We start from the raw sequence: 22,898 nt of genomic DNA, 5'->3' as shown, positions 1-22,898 counted from the left end.
TCTCTGGATAACTTTGAGTAATTTAAGTTCTGGTATAAAAACTGATTTTAAAGAAACGGAATTTTAAGAATAAATGTTCTGAATCAGTTCTAGGGTTTCTGGAATTGGCTTTCCAATCTGATTAGATTTAAAGAAGCTACTGACTCTATTTCCAGTAGTAAAAAAATCACTGATGGTCCATAGCAATTGATATATGCAAAACAACTCCATTGCATACTCCTAAATCAACCACTTACAAGAAGCAAGAAGCTGTGTGACTGTGTATATGATACTTTTGACTGTTTTTAGAAAACTTACAAATTTAATGAGGTTGGTTGGTTGCTTCTAATATCCTTAGATGATGTGATGAATGAAAATAATGAGTTCAGGAATTCAAATTCCCAGCTCAAGGGCCACATAAGTGACCTGAAACTTTCTATGTGTTCCCTGAAGAAGATCCTTATTTCCTGTAGCTGCAGGGCTGAGATGGCTGACAGTGAAATGAAGAATCTCATCCTGTGACTGACTGAATTACAGTGCAAGTTGAACACCAATCTTTGTGCAGCTTCTACTGTTAGAAGCATTGATTTGAGAAAGAATGGTATCCTCTAAGTTGGGATGGGGACATATCAAAAAACACTGATGAAAATAAGACATTTTGAGACACTAAAGTCTGATGAGTCTTCGTTTCCAGATGCCTCCCCAACTCCAGTAGAAGCAGCTTTCCCACCACCAGTGGTACCAGCCCTTCCACTCCCTTATGAGGGGATTAACTCTTCACTGCCTGAGGAAACCGTAATGACCTCCTTTGAGGCAGATGTCTTGCAAGACACTGTTGATGTCTTCAGGACCCACTCCCAGCACCATTCTTTTCTTCTAGACTTGTAGCTAGGCTGGAGCCCTACCAGACATCTCAAAGGCAGGTGCAAAGTATGACCCATGAGGAGGTGTGCTGCAGTCCAAAAGAACTACTTGAGTTTTCTAATTTATACACACCAGATTCTGAGGATCATTCATGAGAATGGATACTAAGCATATGGGATAATGATAGAAGGAGAATAAGGTGGATCAGGTTGAATTTACTGATACGGGCTCATTAAGGAGAGATTCTGCATTTATGCTGCAGCTAAGATTTAGGAAGGTATCTAACAGCTTGTCTGGCTGGTTGATGAAAACATGGGTCAGAAGGTGGCCCACCATGAGTGAATTAGAAATGCTGGACCGATCTTGCTTTAATATAGAGGAAGGAATTCAAAGGCTCAGAGAGGTTGGAGTATTAGATTGGACTTGTCATTTATGACCTACTTACCCACACTGCCAGGGTACAGAAGACACACCAATACAGTCAGAACTACACTTGTGAGGAGAGCTTTGGTATCCTTGAAGAGCTCTGTGATCACTCTTCTCTGTTGGGTCTCTCGTCAACGAAATAGGAAACCTAAATGTAATGGGAGTAATTGGATCCCAAGGTAGAAAGGACTAAGTGGCTTCAGTCAATCACCAGAGGCAAGGTGGGTGTAGTTACTGCAGTGGACAGCAGAGTCAAAGCAGCGGTCAAAATAGTCTGACTAGTGCAGACCTATGGCATTGGCTAGTTAGTTGGTCATGGTGTTCCTACAAGTGAAATAGTTAAAAAACCCACTAAATTATCATTTGGTCTATATAAACAGAATAGTTCTCTTGCTCTGGTCCCAACCAAATCAAGCAGATTTTCAAATTACTCAGTGGACGTGCTGGAGGAACACAGTCAAAATTTCAGAATTCAAAGAGGCCTCTAGTCATTGAGTTTCTTTTTTGTCATAGGAGGGGTCAAACCCAAGAGCGATCCTTCACCTTAGAAGGGATATCTTGACATGCATTGCACCACTGGGCCCTTAGAAATTTCACTGAAATGGTTGGCCTCTGGATTTTTGTCAGACTTATTTCCCACTCTCTGACATGCAATGTCTTATCGATAAGAACAGAGAAGTTGCTCCTTCTTCCTCACTGGGTCCAGCCAGCATAATGTCATCCACATATTGGATCAGTAATATCTTGTAAAAGGGAAAAGTGATCGTGATCTCTGAGAACTAAATTATGACACAGAGCTGGATATAACCCTGAGGTAGGACATTGAAGGTATAGTTTTTCTGGTCTTTCCGGCTGAATATAAACTGCTTCTGGTGGTCTTTACTGACACATACCAAGAAAAAAGCATTTGCCACATTCACATGCAAGGTACCGAGGGATATTTCCATTTGCTCAAGCAAGGAAACCACTTCTGGTACAACAGCTACAATTGGAGAACTCAGCCGGTTAAGCTTATATGATCCACCATCTTTCTCCAAAATTCATCTGTCTTCTGTACAGGCCAAATAAGTGAGTGGAATGTGGATATGGTAGGAATCTCTACCCCTGCGTCCTTCAACTCTTTGATGGTGGCACTAAACTCAGCAACTCCTCCAGGAACGCAGTATTACTTTGGCTTACTATTTCCTTAGGTAGAGGCAGTTTTAATTACTTCTACCTGAACTTTCCCCTATAATAGCCCTTACTGCACAGGTCACCGAACCAAAATGGGGATTGTGCCAGCTGCAGAGTGTATGTATTCCAACTATACATTTAAGAACTGGATAAATAACCACAGAATGGGTTCAGGACACACTGGGCCCTTAATGAGATGAACTTGAGCTAAAACTCCATTGATTACCTGACCTCTATAAACCTCTACTCTGACTGTGTCCACTGCTAATTCTCCTGATTAGTGTCAGTTCAGAGCCAGCATCTCTCTAGTAGTCCCCGAAAGGCCTGATTATTTCCTTTTCTCCCATGTACAATTTCCCTGTTTAAAAGAACAGCAACAACAAACACTGTAGGTCTCTTTGGGAAGGCTGGGAGAAATATTAACTATATATTTTGGGTAGTGTACCAGGGTCTTTTCTCAATGGGACTGAGCTTCCCCTTCATTTTGGGCTTATAAACTGGCTCATGTCTGGAAATTGATTGAGGGGCCATGGCTCTCTGTTTTTACAATTCAGATGAGACTTTTATTCATGTGAGTTAGAATCTTTCTGCTTATACAGATCAAGAGAAAGTTCTATAACAGAACGATATTGCTGTGTAAACATCTCTACTGCTTTGCCATATGATCCAACAGATCCAATGGCTCTTAAGGTGGCAGTGGCAGATAGGAATGCAGTTTGGAGTCGCTGACAGGATCTTATTGTTGAATCCACAGCCCAGACCCTTAGGACTTGGGAGCACAGCTCTACATCTGCAGATAACTAACTACTCTCCTTTGGAGAAACAGCTCCTGTGTTGCTACTGGGCCTTAGTAGAGACTGAAAACTTAACTGTGGGTCACCAAGTTACCATGTGACCTGAGATGCCCATCATGATCTGGGTGTTATCTGACCCAACAAGCCTAAGGTTGGGCGTGCACATCAGCGCTCCATTATCTAGTGGACGTGGTTGATACGTGATTGTGACTGAGCAAGCCCTGAAGGAATAAGTAATTTACATGAAGAAGTGGCCCAAATGCCCGTGGTCCCCACCTCCTGCTACTCTACCTTCTCTCCCACACCCTGTACCTATGACCTCATGGGGACTTCCCTTTGGTCAGTTGACATAGGAAGAGAAGACTCAGGTCCAGTTTACAGATATTTCTGAATAAACTGCAGGTTCCACCCAAAAGTAGACAGCTGTAGCACTACTGACCCTTTCTGGGACATCCCTGAAGGACAGTGGTGAAGGGAAATTCTCTCAGTGGGAAGAACTTTGAGCAGCACACCTCATTATTCACTTTTCTGTGGAGGAGAAATGGCCAGAAGTGCAATTCATACCAACTCATGGGCAGCGCCCAAAGGTTAGGCTAGATAATCAGGGATTTAGAAAAAAAAACATAATTGAAAAATTGGTAACAAGGAAATCTGAGGAACAGGTATGTGGATAGTCCTCTCTGTATGGACAAGAAATTTGAAGATACTTGTGTTCCGTATGAATGCTCACCAAAGGGTAACTTCAGCAGGGGAGGATTTTAATAATCAAGTGGGTAGGATGATCTGTTCTGTGTATACAAGTGACCCCCTTTCCCAAGACACTCCTGTCATCACCCAAAAGACTCATGAACAAAGTGGCCAAGGTGGTAGGGATGGAGGCCATGGGCTCAGCCATATGGACTTCTATTCACCAAAGCTGTCCTGGCTATGGTCACAGCTAAGTACCCAACCTGCCAGCAGCTGAGACCAATGTTGAACCTGCAATATGGCACCATTACCTGGAGTGATAAGCCAGCTACTTGGTGGCAGGTTGATTACATTGAACTGCTTCTAACATGGAAGGGGATGCATTTTGTTCTCATTGGAATAAATCCTCTGGGCATGGATTTGATTTCCTTGCACACAATGCTTCTTCCAATACTACCATCTTTGATCTTAAAAAATGTCTTATCACGATCATGATATTCCACAAAGCTTTGCTTCTGATCATGAAACTCACTTCACAGCCAAAGAAGTATGACCATGGTCCATAATCTTGGCTATCACTTGTCTCACCAAATTCCCTACTATACTGAAGCAGCTGGTTGGATAGAATGGTTTTTGAAGACTTGTTACAGTGCCAGCTAGGTGACAATACCTTGCAAGTCTGGTGCAAGGCTCTCCAGAAGGCTGTATATGAGCTGAATCAGTGTCCAATATAGGGTGCTGTTTCTCCCATAGCCATGATTCATGGGTTCAAGAAGCCGGGAGTGGAAATGGGAGTGGTAGCATTCATTATTACACCTAGTGACCCAAATGAAATTTTTACTTCCTTTCCTGCGACCTTATGCTCTGCTGGTCTAGAGATCTTAGTTCCAGAGGGTGGAATGCTTCAACCAAGAAACGCAACAATGATTACATTGAACACTGCTGCCTGGCTACTTTGAACTCCTTCTGCCTTTCCTTCAACAGCAAAGAAGGGGGTTACAGTGCTTGCTGGGATGATTCATCCTCATCACCAAGGGGAAACTGGAGTACTGCTCCACAGTGGGGGTAAGGAAGAGTGTGTCTGGAATATGGGAGATCCATTAGGGTGTCTTGGTAACACTATGCCCATGATTAAAGTCAATGGAAAACTACATCAACCCAATCCAAGCAAGACTACTAGTGGTCCAGACACTTTGGGAATGAAAGTTGGAGTCACGTCACCAGTTAAAGAACCAAGACCAACTGAGCTGCTTGCTGAAGGCAAAAGAGACACAGAAGGTGTAAGTGGAAGAAGGCAGTTACAAATACCAGCTACTACCATGTGAACAGTTACAAAAACAGACTCTGTCATGAGTATTACTTATTTTGTTTTAAATGTATTTGTATCCAAATATCTTTGTTTCCTTCCTTTCCTTATTTCTTTATCATGTCACATAAGATATATTGACTTTACATCATAGTATATAAATATTGTTAATTTTACACAATAATATTTAAGGTGGAGAATAAACATTACACTGAAACTTTACCTCCTCTTCTTGGGGAGTGGTTAGTACATTTTTAGTGGTATGCAGGAAAGTTGAATCATGTTCGGTGGAAGTATGCCCTTGTTATTGTCTTTATTTGGAGATTAAATATTAAATATGTCTTTATTTGGAGATTAAATATGACATATGTGCACCAAGTTGACAAGGAGTGGACGTGTCATGATTAACTCTATGTGTCAACATTATTGGGCCATGGAGTGCCCAGGACTTGGTTAAATATTATTTCTGTAATTGTCTGTGAAGATGTTTCCAGATGAGATCAATATTTACAGTAATAGGCTGCATAAAGCAGGTTGCACTCCCCAATGTAGGTGGGCCCTATCCGAACTGTTAAAGACCTAAATAGAACAAAAGGCTGAACAAGAAAGAATTTGCTCTCTTGGCCTGATGGTTTTCAAGCTGGAACATGGTTCTTTCTTCTCCCGCCTTTGGACTCCCACTGGAACTTGCACCATAGGCATTTCTATTTCTCAGGAATTTGGACTGAAGTTCTTAGAATTTAGCCTCCATAATTGTATGGGCAAACTACTTATATGAAACTATATATATATATATATATATATATATATATATATATATATATATATATATAGGTATATATATGTATATGTATATATGTATATATATATATATCCTATTGGTTCCGTTTACTCTGTACAACCTTGACTAATACAATATATTATGCTTTCTATGTTGATTTATGACCTTTGTTTTTTTTTTTTTTTTTTTGCAAGTGTGGCTTTCAAATTCCAAGTATATGAGCATTCTTATAAAAATCTATTTTATTGACTTCAAAGTTGATTTCATTGTGGTTAAAGTACATGATATACATGTTACCTTTTAAAAAAATGTTATTATGCCCTGATATATGATCAACATTTGAATATTTCAGATATGCTTGAGAATAATATCTAATCTCTAATTTTGCAGTGATACATAAACTGAGTAGATAGATAGTAGTTGAGTAATCAAGTTTGCTAGTTGCATTTTTCAAATTAACCTCACATATATTAGCTTTTCTTTTCCATGAGATACTCATAATTGCAAGAGATGTTTTAAATTTCTCATTGTGAAAGTAGATTTTTAAATTTCTTCTTTTTTACATGGTACATAAAAGTCATAATTTTTGTATCTTCCTGATGAATTGTAACTTTTATCATTATAACATGACCTTCTATTCTTGATAATGTGTTTGTCATAAGATACTGTCTGTCTGACATAATTAAAGCTACATAATATTTCTTTTGGTTAACAATTGTCTGGTAGTTTTAAAATCCCTTTATATATTTCCAGGAATTTAGGTTTTAGTTTTGTTTCCTATCAGAGCATATTGTTGTCTTTTTGAAATACATTCTGACACTTCTTTTTTTTTTTTTTTTGAATGTCACGTTATTTTATTTACTTATTTATTTATTTATGACTGTGTTGAGTCTTTGTTTCTGTGCGAGGGCTTTCTCTAGTTGCGGCAAGTGGGGACCACTCTTCATCACGGTGCACGGGCCTCTCACCATCGCGGCCTCTCTTGTTGCGGAGCACAGGCTCCAGACGCGCAGGCTCAGTAATTGTGGCTCACGGGCCCAGTTGCTCCGTGGCATGTGGGATCTTCCCAGACCAGGGCTCGAACCCGCTGACACTTCTTTTTAAATAGTGTATTACATTTTTCATGGTTGTGCACACACTGAGACATAGCTTTAACTTCTTACGTTTTGGATTTTTTTACCCTATGTTTAACTATCTTGCATATATTTCTCTTTCTTTACCTTTAAATATATTTAATTTTTTTAAAAAAATTTGCTTTGGTTTTTGTTTTCTTATTCAATTTTCCTCTTTACTCAGGTACAAGTTATATACTCCCTATTCTCTGTCTGGCTATCATTAAAATTTTACCAAGCATAATTTACTGCATACAGACAAATTAATGTCTCCCTCCTCCCCAGAATAAAGGCTTTAGAAAACTTGAACTGTAATAAATACTGTACAGACTTAAATGCTTTTCTAGGATTTTAATCCTATCAATTTAATATTATAAGTGAGACTCAGAAAATCAAAACAATATGTTGTTTATTTTTACCAGTTTCTACTCCATTCTTTCTGCATCTCAGAGTTTCCTCCTAGTTCATGGGCAGGTTCTACTTCTCATGCTGGACTTCCTTTAGAGATTCTTTACTATAGGCTTGCTAGTGGTAATTGCAGCTTTTGTGTATTTCAGAATTGTTTTTACTAGACTTTGTTTTAAAAGATAATTTTTTTTTTTCTGGATAAAAACAAGTTGATTAACAATAATGTTCTCTTAGCATTCTACTCCAAAATATAGAACTCTGTTTTCAGGCTTTAGCTGCTGAGAAATCTGTCATTAGTCTAAATGTTCCTGTGTATGTGATCCTATAGATCCCTCCAGCTCTTTTTAAAATATCTTATTTGTGTGGGATGCTTCTCAGTATTCTTTTAGGTGTGCACATCTTTGTGTTTATCCTGTACATTTTAAAATGTGTTTCATGTACCTGTGGATTTCTGTCTTTAATCTCTTCAGGAAATTTTTTAGTCATTCTATTCTCAAATATTTTATTTTCATCTACCTCTTCTTTCTCTACTTCTAGATATTTGATTAGATGTTATGCTAGACTTTCCCATTGTATTCCTCATGTCTATTAAATTCTCTAATATGTTTTTTTGTTTACATTTTATTTTTTATTATTGAAGTGTAGCTGATTTACAATATTATATAAGTTTCAGTGTTACAGCATAGTGATTCAGTATTTTTATAGATTATACTCCATTTAAAGTTTTTACAAAATAATGGCTATATTTCCCTGGGTTGTACAATATTTCCTTCTTGCTTATCTATTTTACACATAGCAGTTTGTATCTCTTAATTCCATACTCTTATCTTGCCCCTCCCCACTGGAATCTAAAAAATAAAACAAATCAGTATATATAACAAAACAGAAAGGGATACAATGATATGGAAAAAAACTAGTTGCATACGTTTTTATTTCATTTTCTATCTAGCAACTATCTAGAGCCACTTTAGCCCCCTTCAAAGTTTTCTGGTTTAACTTGAGAGTCTCTAGTTCTATCCTGCACTTTGCTGCTGGTAAAATCTTTGTCAGCACTGATACTGGGGAGTGCCCTTGGGGTAACCAACCTTTAACAGGTACTTTCCTCTATCAGTTTGAATTCAAGTCTCAGCTTCCTTCCCACCTTTTGTTTGTAGGAGGCCTTTCCAAATATCTGGACTGCCATACTTAACTTTAGACAATTCTTTTATGCTTAATATTTCCCTTTTTGTTTAATTTAATTTTTAACCAACTTTATGGAGGTATAACATACACACTATAATATTCAGCCATTTTGTGTTCAATTTTATAAATCTGGTAAATGTCGATAGTTCTGTTAACATCACAATAATCAAAATTTAGAAAATTTCCATTACACTCAATGACCTAGTTTTTCTTTATATTCTATCCCCTCCTCCCTGCTCACTAGCCCACCACAACCAGTGATCTGTTTCTTGTTACTATAGTTTTTAGATGTTTTTCCTTTGTAAAACTGCATGTCATTCATCTGAAAGACCTAATTTCACCTGAGATTGTGTTCTGTCTTGCTTTCTAAAAGGATTATTTTTATTGTCTCTTTTGTTTTCAGTAATGCTAAAGACAATTACCTCTAGATATATCAATTCAACTTCTTTTTAGCTTAGAGCCTCCAGTGAATGAGGTTCAAAATTTATTTCCTGCCTTGAGTAGGATACAAAAGTGATAAGGAAAGAATGTCTGCTCTTTTCCCCAAGGGTGTTTACTGCACCTCTTGGTCTCTGTGTGTGTGTGTGTGTGTGTGTGTGTGTGTGTGTGTATGTGTTAGGATCATTTTAAAATTTTTTTTAGGATTTCTGTTACCTGCCTTTAATGTTTGCACTCTTTATATGTAGGACGGGGAAAGAGAACTGAAATCTGCATGGAACCAAATTAGAGAAACTTGTAAAAATGTAAAAATATCTCTCTGTCCATTAGCACTGCTTTCAGCAAGATTAGAACATGAGGCTTGGCACCTTCTTTGTCTAATTGCTGCAGTGTGTTTTCCTGACTTGTTCATTTGTTTACCTTCTTTATTGATCTTAACATTAGTTTCTATGTGGGGCAATGTTGAAGTCTAGCTTGACTCCATCATACTACCCCAAAACTTTAATTCAGTAGTTTTAAAACCACATATACCGAAGTAGAGGGAATTGTTATCTCTAAAAAATGATGTACTTTTAAATAATGGCAATGGAGATTCTTTTAAATAATATTCAGATCAAAGCTATTTAGTTTTGTAATTTTGTCAAAAGAGGTTATTAAAACACTCCCACCTCAGTAATCCAAAGTAAAAAGATATCCAGAGATATTTTATCTACTTTGTCTTCACATTTCTCTCTAATCCATCTATAGGCCTGTCTCCACTTTATGCTGTTATTTCTTTAAAACATGTATTTTTTTCAATCTCAGGGCCTAATAATGTGCATGGCATCTCGTATAAGTTTAATAAGGAATTTTTATTGAATAAAAAGAATATTGTGATTTGAAAGAAAGTTGCAGCTCTAATATTCCACACATTTTGAAACTATAGCCATATGCATAAAAGAAGCATATAATTTCTGTTCAATAAAGACTAGATGTAAACTGTACATAATAGAAATAATAATTCTTTAAAATTTTTATATAAACTCTGAAAAGGAAATTACTAGTTTAATTGATACTAGAACAGCTGATTATACCAGGAAATGTCACACAGGTTGCAATAGTCAAACAGCAGATGACACCAAGCTAGAACAATGTCAGGAGAATCAATGGGACAGACATTATATAACTGTGTAAGTTTCCTGAGTGCCCCACTGAGGATGAATGTATATTTAATAACAGAGCCTCATACCAATGCAGTATCTGTAGATGCTCTAAATATGTTTAATTTGGTTAATCCACATAGATGGCACTATTCCTAACGAATGTGTTTGTTGCATTTATAAGGCCTGCATATTGATAAAGCATTAACGGAAGCTACTCAAGCAAAGACTACTGACTAATAATCAAAATGAGTCTTCTCTTCTTAATAGTTCTAGAGCTAGACTCTGTGTGAGTGGGGACAATGAGGGCCACCTCCACACCTGACCCTTGGAAACCTGCATGGGGCTATCATGAGCTCTTTCCATTTCTGGATGACTGAGATAGCTCCTACCCTCACGGAAACCTTCGAAGTCATGGGTGGAAAGCATTGGAGCCTCTATCAGGCTGGGTTCCTGAATCCTAGCATAAAAACTCCCTATTCCCTACCCCCAGGAAGTGAACCAAAAACAAACGTACTGGCTTTGATCCACTGCACATTTGGAGCCAGTTTGTTACCCCAGCCTACCTTAACTAATACTATTCCTGACCCAAGCGATACCAGTCAAGACTTAGAGTTGCCCTCTTTGTATAAAAATTCTGAATTAAACCCCTTGCTGTTTGAGCACATCAATCCATACAGAAAAAACATATTTCTAGTTTCCTTTTCTGTATTATAAATGAACAACACATATTTATATATTCAAATTTTCCATACAGCCATTATTTCAATACAGAAAAATGTAATAATACCTCAGCAGAGAAAGAACAGTAGGGCTGAAAAAAGATTTTATGTCCTTCTTGCCTCACACTCTGAGAATAAACTAGGGGAGTCTATGACATTACTTCCTACAAAAGTGAACTGATATATGTATGTAGAATATGCTGCATACAATTTTGCAAAAAGCCAAACACATATTCATTGTATTCATGTTCTTTTAAACATTTCTTCCACGAAATGTATTTTCTCCAGTATTAGAACTTATTACAGGATTTAAATGAATTGATGAGTTGGTTAAATTCTCAGGCAAACTACTGTTGCTCTGGCTGAGAGATAAAAGGCAGTTCCTTTGTAACACTCTCCACATCTTTATATAATAAAAATGTGTCCAAAAACTCAAAAGGTAGAGAATGGAGACCGTAATAATAGGCATTGTTACTAAACAGTTTTGATACCTCAGTGTAACTGTGTTCCCTGTGGGGCAACAACAAGACATTCAGCAGGAAATTGTATCATCATTAAGGTCTGGCGGATACGGTCATTAGGGGCAGCAGGGAACTCGTGTTCCGTGGAGGAGCGCTGTCCAAGGTGCTCGCAGCAGCTTTCATCCCAGTTTTTAAAGAGGAACGTACAAAATGGCATGTGTACACCTTGACAAAATTGCCCACAAGGGCTTCATGAAAAGCATTTACCATGAAAAATCTTCATAGCAGCCTTTTGTCGGAAAAGGTAGCGGAAAGGTGTCAAATTCTGGTCTTTTGCAGTACATAATGAGCCACTGCCATTGCTAGATTGTCCTGACTAAAGCTGGGTTTTAAATGGTTCTTTAGGAGTAAACTCCTACATTTGTCAAATTTTATGTCATTCGGAAATTTTGTTTGGAATGTTTATTATGTCTCTCACCCAAGCTCTCTAAGCTGCTTACCTTTAGCTCATCCCCTCATGAAAAGAAAAGGAGAGCACAAAAGAAGACAAAGATGCTCTTCTAAAACTACACCAGACCCTCAACTCTGGTTCTCATTTGACTTAGCGATTTGCTCCTTATGTCCTAGCTCCTGTTGCTACAGGGTTTGAGTTTTAATTGTTCAATTTTCTTTGGAATTACCAGTTTCTTCATACTTTCCTTGTACTTATACATTGACAACTAACCTCCCATCCTCCCAGAAACCACATGCTTTTTTTTTTTTTTTCTTTAAAATGGGAGTAAAAACATCCTATTTTAATTCTTAGACGATGGCAGTTGGCATGTACTTAAAATGGAGTGAGTAGTGTGAAACTATTTCTATGTCTTGAGTCCTTTATATACATCTTAACTTACAGTACAAAACAGTTTAAACATATGCATTCTTGTGCTCTTTGTTACCTTCATTGTAAATATCCTTTCTATCCCCTCACTTTTTTCTTGACCATTTTCTTAGAATTTACCTGATTTCCTGTCATTGGATTTCCTTGTCTACGCAGAGCTCGATCTTCCCTTACAGTGCCTTGGCTCTGATATTATTTGAACCCACAGGAACTGACGCTGCATTGACCCTGACACCATTTTCTGGTACTCATCCCTATCCTATTCTCACTCTTCTTCACTTCCAGATTAGAACTCATGCCTTATCAATATTAGCCTCCTTTGAAGTATCCTCAACAGCCTTCATAATCTATTTCACCCATAAAACTGCCCAGAGTCCCCAATATGGGAATCTTCCATCAACTCTGTGCTTGAAGAAAAATCCCAACCTTGTTGGTTGCTCTCATTTTAAAATATGACCACTAACTTATGCAGGTCCTTGATGTGGCTCTGCCATCCTCTTACAATTCCCCAGTCCAGTAACTTGCCCACTCCTTCCAAGAAGTATTGTAACCATCTTCTCTTTCCTCAAATTCTACTCCACCATCACTTCTATCCACTTCTATCTTTCTTCCAATGCACTGTTAAAATAGAAGTAAGCACAGAAACAAAATTCCAGCTGTACCCAGCATCCTATTTCTAACTCATTCACCACTGTTCTCACATATTCTGTCCATACTCTTATTTATAAGGATCCATGGTTGCACTTGTTCTCTAGATCCCATCTACTTTTCTTTTCTTTACTCAGGGACATAATTGTAAGAATCATTTCTTTTCTCATCATTTTATTCCTTTCTCTTTGCTCCTTACTCATTTTATATTTTTTCATTAAAAAAATCTTTTTACACTGTAACCAGCCCCACCCGCTGTACCACTTTATAGCAAAACTGCTCTCTCCATGTCTTCATCACTCAGTCTTTCTTGAACTCACTAATTTTTACTCTTCTTACCCAACAAAATATCTTTGCTTATATACACTTTGCTAAATTCAATGAGTAATTTTTTGCTCACATTTTGCTTAATCTATTCGCTTCACTCAATTTGATAGGATTTAAATACCATCTCTTTGTTGATGATTGACAAATACTTCTTGGGATGTCTATCCAGAATTCTAGACTGGTATATTAGGCTAGTTACTTGATATCTCCACTCAAATGCATAAAACTTTACTCAATATCTACCTTAAAACTTACTCTTTCCATAGTTTTCTCCATCTTAATAAATGGAAACTTCATCTTTCAAGTTATTCAGGCAGAATAAATCCTGAATTTAGAGTCCTGTCTTTATTTTTATATTTCATAACCAAACCACAATGAACTCTTATCTCCACACTAAAATACACTCAACATCTGTCCGCTTGACACAGTCTCCACCAATAACAACTCCGTCCAAGCCACCATGTATTACTCCCACCTGGACCATTGCCACAAGTTCCCAAGTTGTGTCTTCCTGCTTTCACTCGTGTCCACCTGTCTTCCTTTTAATGCAAAAACCAGAGGGAATGATGTCAGCCAAACCATAGCTATGTGGGTCGTATTTGTTCACTTTCAACTTGTGTTATTTACAAATTGACTTATATTTTAAATTCTACTGGTTATTTATCTTCGATTTTATCAATGTAAATATGATACCCTATTTCTCTAATTATCAAAAACAAGAAAATATATTTTCCTGATTTTTAACAAGCAATATGAGGTATATTCATGAAATTGTTTTCTTTCTTCCTCACAGTTTTCATGATTGTTAATTTGTTCCTGAAGTTTTAGATGATATTATTTTTCCTACATATAAAATCTATTAAGATTGAGTAACGATGGACTATCTTAATGAATATCAATGAGATATTTGTATGAAAAATGTATGCATGAATGTACTAATCATGATTTGATTTCATGTATAAAATACATGAGTGAGAAATATTATTTTAACCAGTCAGTATTAACTTGCAACATAAGTCTCTTAAATTTCCACATAGGTTAAAATTTATGTCACAAATAAGATAGAAATGTTGAGCTATTCATAATTAGAATTGTTTTTCTGAGTGGTTGTAGGAATTGATCAGGAAGTCAAAGACATAGTTTCATTTACCATGATACAGACAAAAAATTTGGATTATGGGAGAACCAGATTGATAACAACAGAGAAGCTAGGCAGAAACGTGGAGCTACACTATAGAAGAACTGGATGACTTACCTAGCCACTTCAATTTTCCTTGTGGCAGAGTCTTAGCATGGGTACGTTTCAGTAAAGTTAAAGGCCAAGAGGAGTTACTCTTGATCATTATCATATCTTTTCCTACTAATAGGTGAGCAGATGTAGGAGAAAAGAGGAATTGATGGCACTTTCTTCTTTGTCTAAAACACTCAATAAATAGTCCTAAATATTCTAATGTTGAATAGTCAATTAAATTAAACTATGGGCACGATTTGGGATATAACTGGGACTGGGTTTCATTTCTGTGGCTAACTTGACTACTTGCGAGAAAAATACAATATGATATGCATTTATAAATTATTAACGTTTATCTCTCCATATACACGTATACACACATGACACATAGACACCCATGTTTATATTGTTTTTTCACTGCCAATATTTCTATTCTACACACTTTCTATTCCTCATTTACTAATCTTGGTTTCTCTTTCACTTGGCTGGAAACGTTCTTAGGTATTTTACTCAGAAGAGTATATATTTTCTCTGTCTTGGCAGCCATGATGTTATTTTAAATTATTTCATCACATAGACATCATTCATTACCTGCAGTGACCCTCCAGCAGTCACCTTCACTCTGGCTTAATTGCATATTAGGAGCTATAGCTTCTTAACATATGTAGAAAAAAAGGGTGAAAAAGTTCCAAGGTTTATTGTGTCTTGACTTCAAAGGAAGATCCTGAATTATCTGCTGGTGACTTCCTATTCCTTCCTTCCTCCCTTCCTTCCTTTCTTTTTTCTTTCTTTTCTTTCTTTCTTCTTTTCTTTCTTTCTTTCTTTCTTTCTTTCTTTCTTTCTTTCTTTCTTTCTTTCTTTTCTTCCTTCCTTCCTTCCTTTCTTTCTTTCTTTCTCCCTTCCTTCCTTCCTTCCTTCCTTCTTTTCTCTCTCTCTCTCTTTATTTCTTTCTTCCTTCCTTCCTTCCTTCCTTCCTTCCTTCCTTCCTTCCTTCCTTCCTTCCTTCTTTCTTTAAACACGATTATATTTTAATACACAACCAAAATGCAAAACACCAGAATAAAATGATGGCAATAAAATATGGTATTTCATTTGCATTGCATGACGAATTCTTAACACTGCCACCTCCGTCTGTTTTCTACTATTTTTTTTATAGTTCTACCACTTATTTTTTTTTAACATCTTTATTGGAGTATAATTGCTTTACAATGGTGTGTTAGTTTCTGCTTTATAACAAAGTGAATCAGCTTCACATATACATATATACCTATATCTCCTCCCTCTTGCGTCTCCCTCCCAACTCCCATCCCACCCCTCTAGGTGGTCACAAAGCACCGAGCTGATCTCCCTGTGCTATGCAGCTGCTTCCCACTAGCTATCTATTTTACATTTCGTACTGTGTGAGTACTGTATGAGAGAGTCCATGCCGCTCTCTCACTTCGTCCCAGCTTACTCTTCCCCCTCCCCATGTCCTCAAGTCCGTTCTCTACATCTTCATCTTTATTCCTGTCCTGCCCCTAGGTTCTTCAGACCTTTTTTGTTTTTGTTTTTGTTTTAGATTCCAAATATATGTGTTAGCATACAGTATTTGTTTTTCTCTTTCTGACATACCTTACTCTGTATGACAGACTCTAGGTCCATCCACCTCACTACAAATAACTCAATTTCATTTCTTTTTATGGCTGAGTAATATTCCATTGTACATATGTGCCACATCTCCTTTCATAAATAAGGAAGCAAAAATTAAGTGATGGTATATTCATACAATGCACTACTATATCTGTTTTGGACATCCCTTCTGCAGAGAAAAGTTTAAAAACCAGGACACAACATTTTTTAAAAAGTTAATTTGAAATTACAAGTCATCAAGGGAGTGACAAAGGTGGAAAAGTATAACATTTGGAAAAAGGAAGATCTTTTATATTATGAAATCAATTGGTCTTCCAGGCCAAAAGAAAAAAAGTAAGTTGAACCCTAATTCACACTGTTCACAATTGTAGATTGTAATTCCAAATTATAAATCACATTGTAAAGGGAAATAATAAAATGATTAGAAGTTTGCTTAGAATAATACCTTCATGAGTCTGAGCTTGGAAAACCAATTACCATAAAGGAAAAGATTAATAAGCAAGACTATGCTACTTTTAAGAATTTCTGTTCATCAAAAGATACATATAAGCATGAACAGGCAAAAAATGGGTTCTTATCTAGAATGTCAATATCTTATTAGAATGTCAATATCTTCTATAAAATAATATGAAAAAGCCAAACCAAAAAAGACTTGAACAAGAATTTCAAAATAGAATGTCCACATAGCTAAAAACATGAAAATGTGTCCAAACTTGTTAGTTACTGGGGAGATGCAAATGAAAATTACCAGTAATATGCTTTTAAAGACCTCTAGAATTGCTTTTAAAAAACTAGTGAAAATACCAATTGTTAGTGAGAATGTAGAATAACTGAATTCTGATTCATATACTTCTTATGGTAAATAAATACCAGTACTATGAAAAAGAAGTTTGGAATACATGAAAAGTTTTAACATGTTAATTCATTGAATACCTTAAACACATATGGTTTTTTATTTATGATTTCATACTTCGATAAAGTTATTCAACATGAGAATTAAAAGAAAGTATAGGGTGCTATATGGGGTGATATAGAAAAACCATTTTAAGACTAAAAAGTATAGAAGTATATAATATATTATCTCATTTGTGAATATAAAATAGGTAGCATTTTTCCGGAAGGAAATATAAGGAATTTTTTAGTACTTGACAAGTAGAAAAGTGGATGGGATACTCTTCATTCTGTAATTTTCTGTTTGAACATTCTACTATGTGTATGAATTACTGTTATATTAAAATAAATAAAGGAAAAACTAAGGAGTGTTGTGTACTGATACTATTAATAAAAATATTTGCAATATAAAATAATTCTATAATAATGTAAAATAGATTCTAAAAATAGGAGGTTAAAAATGAGATCATACTTAGTCACCAGAAGAAAAGTACCATAGTTATATTTCCAAATTCTCTCTTGGTTTCTTAGTGTTTTATACATTAACAAAGTATTGAATATTCTACTTATTTAGGTAAATATTTAATAAAAGTTACACTAGCTATTTATTTTATATCAAAATCATATTTTTATTAGAGAAATATTGTGAGGTTTAATTAATGTTTAATATAAGCAAACAAAGGGTAATATTATTGAAGTCAAATTCTTGCATTTGTCACTTCCATGGAATATAACATTGTATAAGGTACTTAAACTTTCAGTTTTCCACACAGTAATGGATACAGAACATTTTCCATTTCATATGGATATTGTTTGCTTTATTTAATTGCTCTTTTTAAAGCATTCAGACACTTCATGTTGAGAATTTCAGAATTTAATTTTATTTATTAAGGACTATTGTTAATAGTCCCTTTTAAAAATTCCTCCTTTCTCTGTTCTCTGGTTTTACTCTATAGTTACACTGACTTGAGTGTTGTGCTACACATTTTCATTCATTGCAGTGTCCTTCAACTAATTTTCTGTTGTGCTACCTAATCATGTGTAAATATGCTAAAAAGAAAGAAAGAAGCAAAATAAGAAAGAGACAAACAAAGAAACAAAGGAAGAAAGGGAAAGAAATAATTGAAAGTTAACATTAGGAAAAAGACAGTTTAAACTAAAATGTGTAAAATGTGACCATCAGCACATAAACTGAGACCAATGAGCTTAGAATCTTCTTGTTAATTTTTCTGAATTTTCTTATTAGCATTAACTTCGTTCTCTGTCTTTCCCTATAGGGGCTGAAAGTCTTAGAATTATGTTTTCCAAACTTTCTTGTCTTTCTCATTCTAGATGCCACTTCCGATATGTCAGCAATATACACATATAAGAGATTCAGAAGGCAGAGGCAGATGATGGGGACTTTGACAGATGTGGAGATTTTGGGTAGCAGCCTGTCTGCCAGGCACCCACTCCTGCCCTGTAGATGGAGTTAGCAGCACATTCCTGGGGCATCTGACCATGGCAAACCAAAGTAATCTCTTCATCTCTGGCCCATTGCTATAGCAGCTAATATGAAGACTGGTGGTTTTTTCTCTCTAACTCCTTCAGTGCTTCCAATGTTTTTGTGGGCACCACATCCTCTATATGAATTCCTTTCTGTTTTAAATTTCTGTAATGGTTTATGTTTTACTGAATGAACCCTGACTAGCAAAGTATTCCTGAAATAATGCTTGAACTCTTTTTGACATTATTTTCTTTGTCCAGGAGATAATTGTTTTTGATCATACTTGAAGTACTTCTATTTTATTAAATCATTTGACATTATGTCATTAATTCTTTCCTCTGTTTAAAATCCAGGTTCCAAAAATACAGGCTTTTGGGGGAAAGCAGAAGCAACATAAACTTATTTTCAATCCCAAATGAAATAACCCTTCAATCACTATATATTAAAATAGAAATTCTTAAATCTTATTTTTCTCATAAAGTCTTTTATATATGATATGACTATTAAAATAACTTAGTTATTTTAGCTGGTATTTGTTTATTATGCCTTTTTGATCCCTTTAATGTGAATATTTTTTGTTTAGATTATAGAAATATCTTTGGTAAACAACATAGAATTGGACATTTAAAAATGATCACATATGATGATCTCCTAGCTAGGAATTCTAATCCATTTACATTTATTGTGATTAACAATATATTTTGACTTGTTTCTACTATCTTATTCAGTGATTCTCTATGATTTGATAAACTATATCCAAAAAGAATGTGCTTTCAACTCATCTATTATGCATCAATGGAAAAAAAAATTACTAAAATTTAAAATTTGAAATATCATGCCCTCTAGGTAGAACTATCAAGGATATCCTATCCCAGTGGTAGATTGAGTATTTGTTTAGCCCCTCTTGCAGCTACTCATGCAATTTAGAAAGATCTTTCTTTACCTTCGTCCTACCTTTGAAGAGTAGATTCCTCGGCCATTTTCCTATATGGCCATATCTTACTTACACATTGAGATAGATTCTCATCCTCAGACATGCAAAGCATTTACAGCTTACTTTCTTGGTATAATTTTGAAAGAGAAGAGATAGGATAATGAGTTGAAAAGTAAAAGTAACTGATCATTAGGCCTTATTTGACAATACAGTTCCCTCTATAACATGAGTGTAGGGGTGGGGAATGAGTTAAATTTATTTAAACATAGCTATACGAATTGTTTTATCTATATGTAGTCTTTCAGACTTAGGAGTCTTGTATTTTAACCGCAGTCTTCTGTGCTTGTCCTAACCCCCTAAGCTTCATCTAATCACCAATTTGAGAAAGTAGTGTCTGGCGGAAAGACACCTTAAACACTCACTGGTTCACCAGGTTTTTATTGAGAATTAACCTTGTTCCATGTCCTTTTCTAAGTACTAGAAACAGAGGAGTAAACTATTTTACTAGAAAACAGTACTAGTAGTAGAAACAGAGGAGTAAACTATTTTACTAGAAAACAGTACTAGTAGTAGAAACAGAGGAGTAAAGAGAAAAATTACTTTCCTTCTAGAGCTTATAATACAGTAGAAGGTAATAAGCAATAAAAATTAAGCACATAGCATTCAGTTTGCAAAACATGTTCCAGAGAACAATAAAGAAGGATGGGGAGTAAGGGGTGTGTGTGAGACAGAGCTGTAATCTAAAATGCACATTTGAGGATGGAGCCAGTGTTACTACAACATGAAGAGTTCAGGGAACAGGAGAGAAGTAACAAAGGAGAATGATTAGGAGAAGTTACCAGTGAAAAAGGAGGAAGACTAAGATAGTGTGATACCTGGAATTCAAGGGAAGAAAGTGTTCCAAGCAAGCATCCATTTTCCCCTGCTACATGGAGATCAATCATAACATTCACTGGGAAGTGTTTGTTCAGCTGTAAGGAAAAGAACTATTAAACAATATTTGCAAGGTAAAAGGACGGAAATCAGGATGAATACCAAGAGTGGGCAACTTTTTCCAGATGTTTTCTATAAGGGGAGAATAGGGGTCTATCTAGTGAGAGAAGTAGGGTCAATAGGCTCCATGATGATAGAAGAAAAATAGAATTTCACTTTTTTTCTGATGAGAATGACAAAGCAGAGAGGAAAAATGTGATAATACAGAAGAAAAAAAATGAATGTAATTCTGTCATTGAGTTGATGAGAGAAGATGGGACCAAGCATACAACTTCCATAGGTGGAAGGAGTACTGACAAGTGATCATCCTGTCAAAAGTGAAAGATGGGTGAATGTGTCAGGGATAAGGGGTTGTGGATGTGTGTAGAAATCCTTTTCTGATGTATTCAATATTCTGAGTAAAATAGGACACTAATCCATGAGCCAAGATAAGAAAAAGGGAGGATGTATGGGGAGATTGAGGAGAAATTAGGAATAGTCTTCTAAGAGAACGGGAGAGTGAAGGAGTTGGGGAAATGTAGGGTGATCTCCAGACAGATTTTAGAGTCCTCTTAATATTCATTGTACTGGGTAGAAAGTAGACTAGTCAGCTAAGGGACTGGCTAATACCAGCTAGAAGATGATAAAAAGGACTGATGTGTATATATCCATGGAGTAAGAAACACTTACACAGTGATACAGATGCACTATAGTTTACAGCGGACTGCTTCCAGCCAGGTGGCCAGCACAGAGCCTGAGTTGCTAGGTATGCTACAAAAGTCATGGTTTAGGGAAAAAATTTGAGAAGGATCCAGTTTTTACCCCAATGGCAGCATCATTACCATTTGTGCCATGCTTGAATAGGAAATATTATGATGGCCATGACAGCCACACCTCTACTTGGTTCAATGCCTAATATACATTATTTATATATATATATGAAATATATATTTATAAATGTATATATATTCTTAATTTCTTAGACCCTAAACTCACATTAAAATTACTTGTTTATCTTTTGTTTGTGTTTCCTTCTGTCAATCATTGTCACTCCTATGACAACCATGACATCCCTATATGAATATCCTGGGTGTTTATTTTTAAGTTATATTATAATTCTCAAAGTTGTTTATCCTTTACACTACATTTAAACTGATTCACTTTTTAACACCAGCTAGTCCGTTTTATGACTGTACTATTTCATAGTGATATTTTTTTAAATGTTTTGAAACACTTGAGACAAAATTTAGAAAGGCCAGTATAGCAAATAGACATACTCGTCACATCATGCAGCTTAGGAAATAGAATATTAATATAGTTTAAGTTTTGTTTACACATCTCTCTGCTCATATGCCCGTCCCTCTACGCAACATGATTATGCTATGCTTAGTGTTTAAAATATCCATGTATTTTCTTTATACTTTAACAACATATTAAGCTTTATATTCTATACTTTAACAACAAATGTTTAAACAACTTAAGTATACCTACACTATGCTAACATTTATGTGCATTGTTTAGTAGGATTTCAAACTTTATATGAATGGTAATATACCACACATAACTCTCTTAATTTTTCCTCCCCTAATGTGCTATGAAGGTTAATTTCCACAGTCCTGGAATTAGCAAGGACTATTTTGCTAAAGTTCCTGCATATCACTAACCTTGGTAAAGTCATGAACATACTGACTGATGGTGTTTCTTTGTAACCATGAGTACAAGGAGTTTCAGGGTGGTGTGTACCAGCTTATCACCACTGTTCATTGATAACAGTAAGATTGAAAATGGTAAACCAGAAGGCTTTATTGTGAAGCTGGTTGCATAGCAAGAATATTTTTGTGTGACCAGTATGGCCTAAGAAACCCTGACCGAGATTCCATTTTGTGCTTTTCGGTCCTGAGGCATTTTGTGCACATCTTGATAATTTCTGGTTCAAAAGAAATATATAGAAATATATTTGTATGTTTGTCCTCATTGAGGGAGGAAAATAGGAGCTAGATCTTAGCACCTCTAGACCCCATGTTCTGAGACAGCTTTGGGTTATGAAATAAACCTTTAATTTAATGTTGTTGCAATATTGCATCTTTTCCTGCAATAAACTGTAGATTTGTAAACATTGTCTTTTGAGGCCCTGTAAGTCTTCTTTAGTAATTGAACACTGTCTGCTTACCATTGTGCACCTAGCAGCACTATGTTTATGAAACTAATTCACAAACTAATACAGCACTATTTATTTCACATTTCCTGCCGCCTGTGTGTTTATTTTTCCACTATCTTATTGATAGATATTAGGTTGTATTCTATATTGAAAACAATGCCTCAGTTAGCATTCTAATACATATCTCCACCTGTATTTGTGTAAGAATTGAGCTACTAGGTCAGAGGTTATAAATAACTTCAATTCATTAAATTTTGCTGGAATGTCAAG

The 22,898-nt window shown here is 35.8% G+C and overlaps 2 long non-coding RNA genes across 2 annotated transcripts in view; one reads left to right on the top strand and one right to left on the bottom strand.

The window, feature by feature from the left end:
• The window catches only part of LOC309628619, a 238,162-nt gene that overhangs the window by 143,287 nt on the left and 71,977 nt on the right, over positions 1-22,898 (bottom strand). The gene's annotated exons all lie outside the window — the stretch shown is intronic.
• Positions 20,030-22,898, top strand: part of LOC309628633 — a 36,695-nt gene continuing 33,826 nt past the window's right edge. Inside the window, exon 1 of the long non-coding RNA XR_014244603.1 lies at positions 20,030-22,898. This exon is cut by the window's right edge and continues 26,713 nt beyond it. This is a non-coding gene — a long non-coding RNA (uncharacterized lncRNA).

Source organism: Balaenoptera borealis, assembly GCF_965194805.1.
Source record: "Balaenoptera borealis genome assembly, chromosome: 4".
Lineage (NCBI taxonomy): Eukaryota > Metazoa > Chordata > Mammalia > Artiodactyla > Balaenopteridae > Balaenoptera > Balaenoptera borealis.
This window is presented reverse-complemented; position numbering and strand designations above follow the sequence as displayed.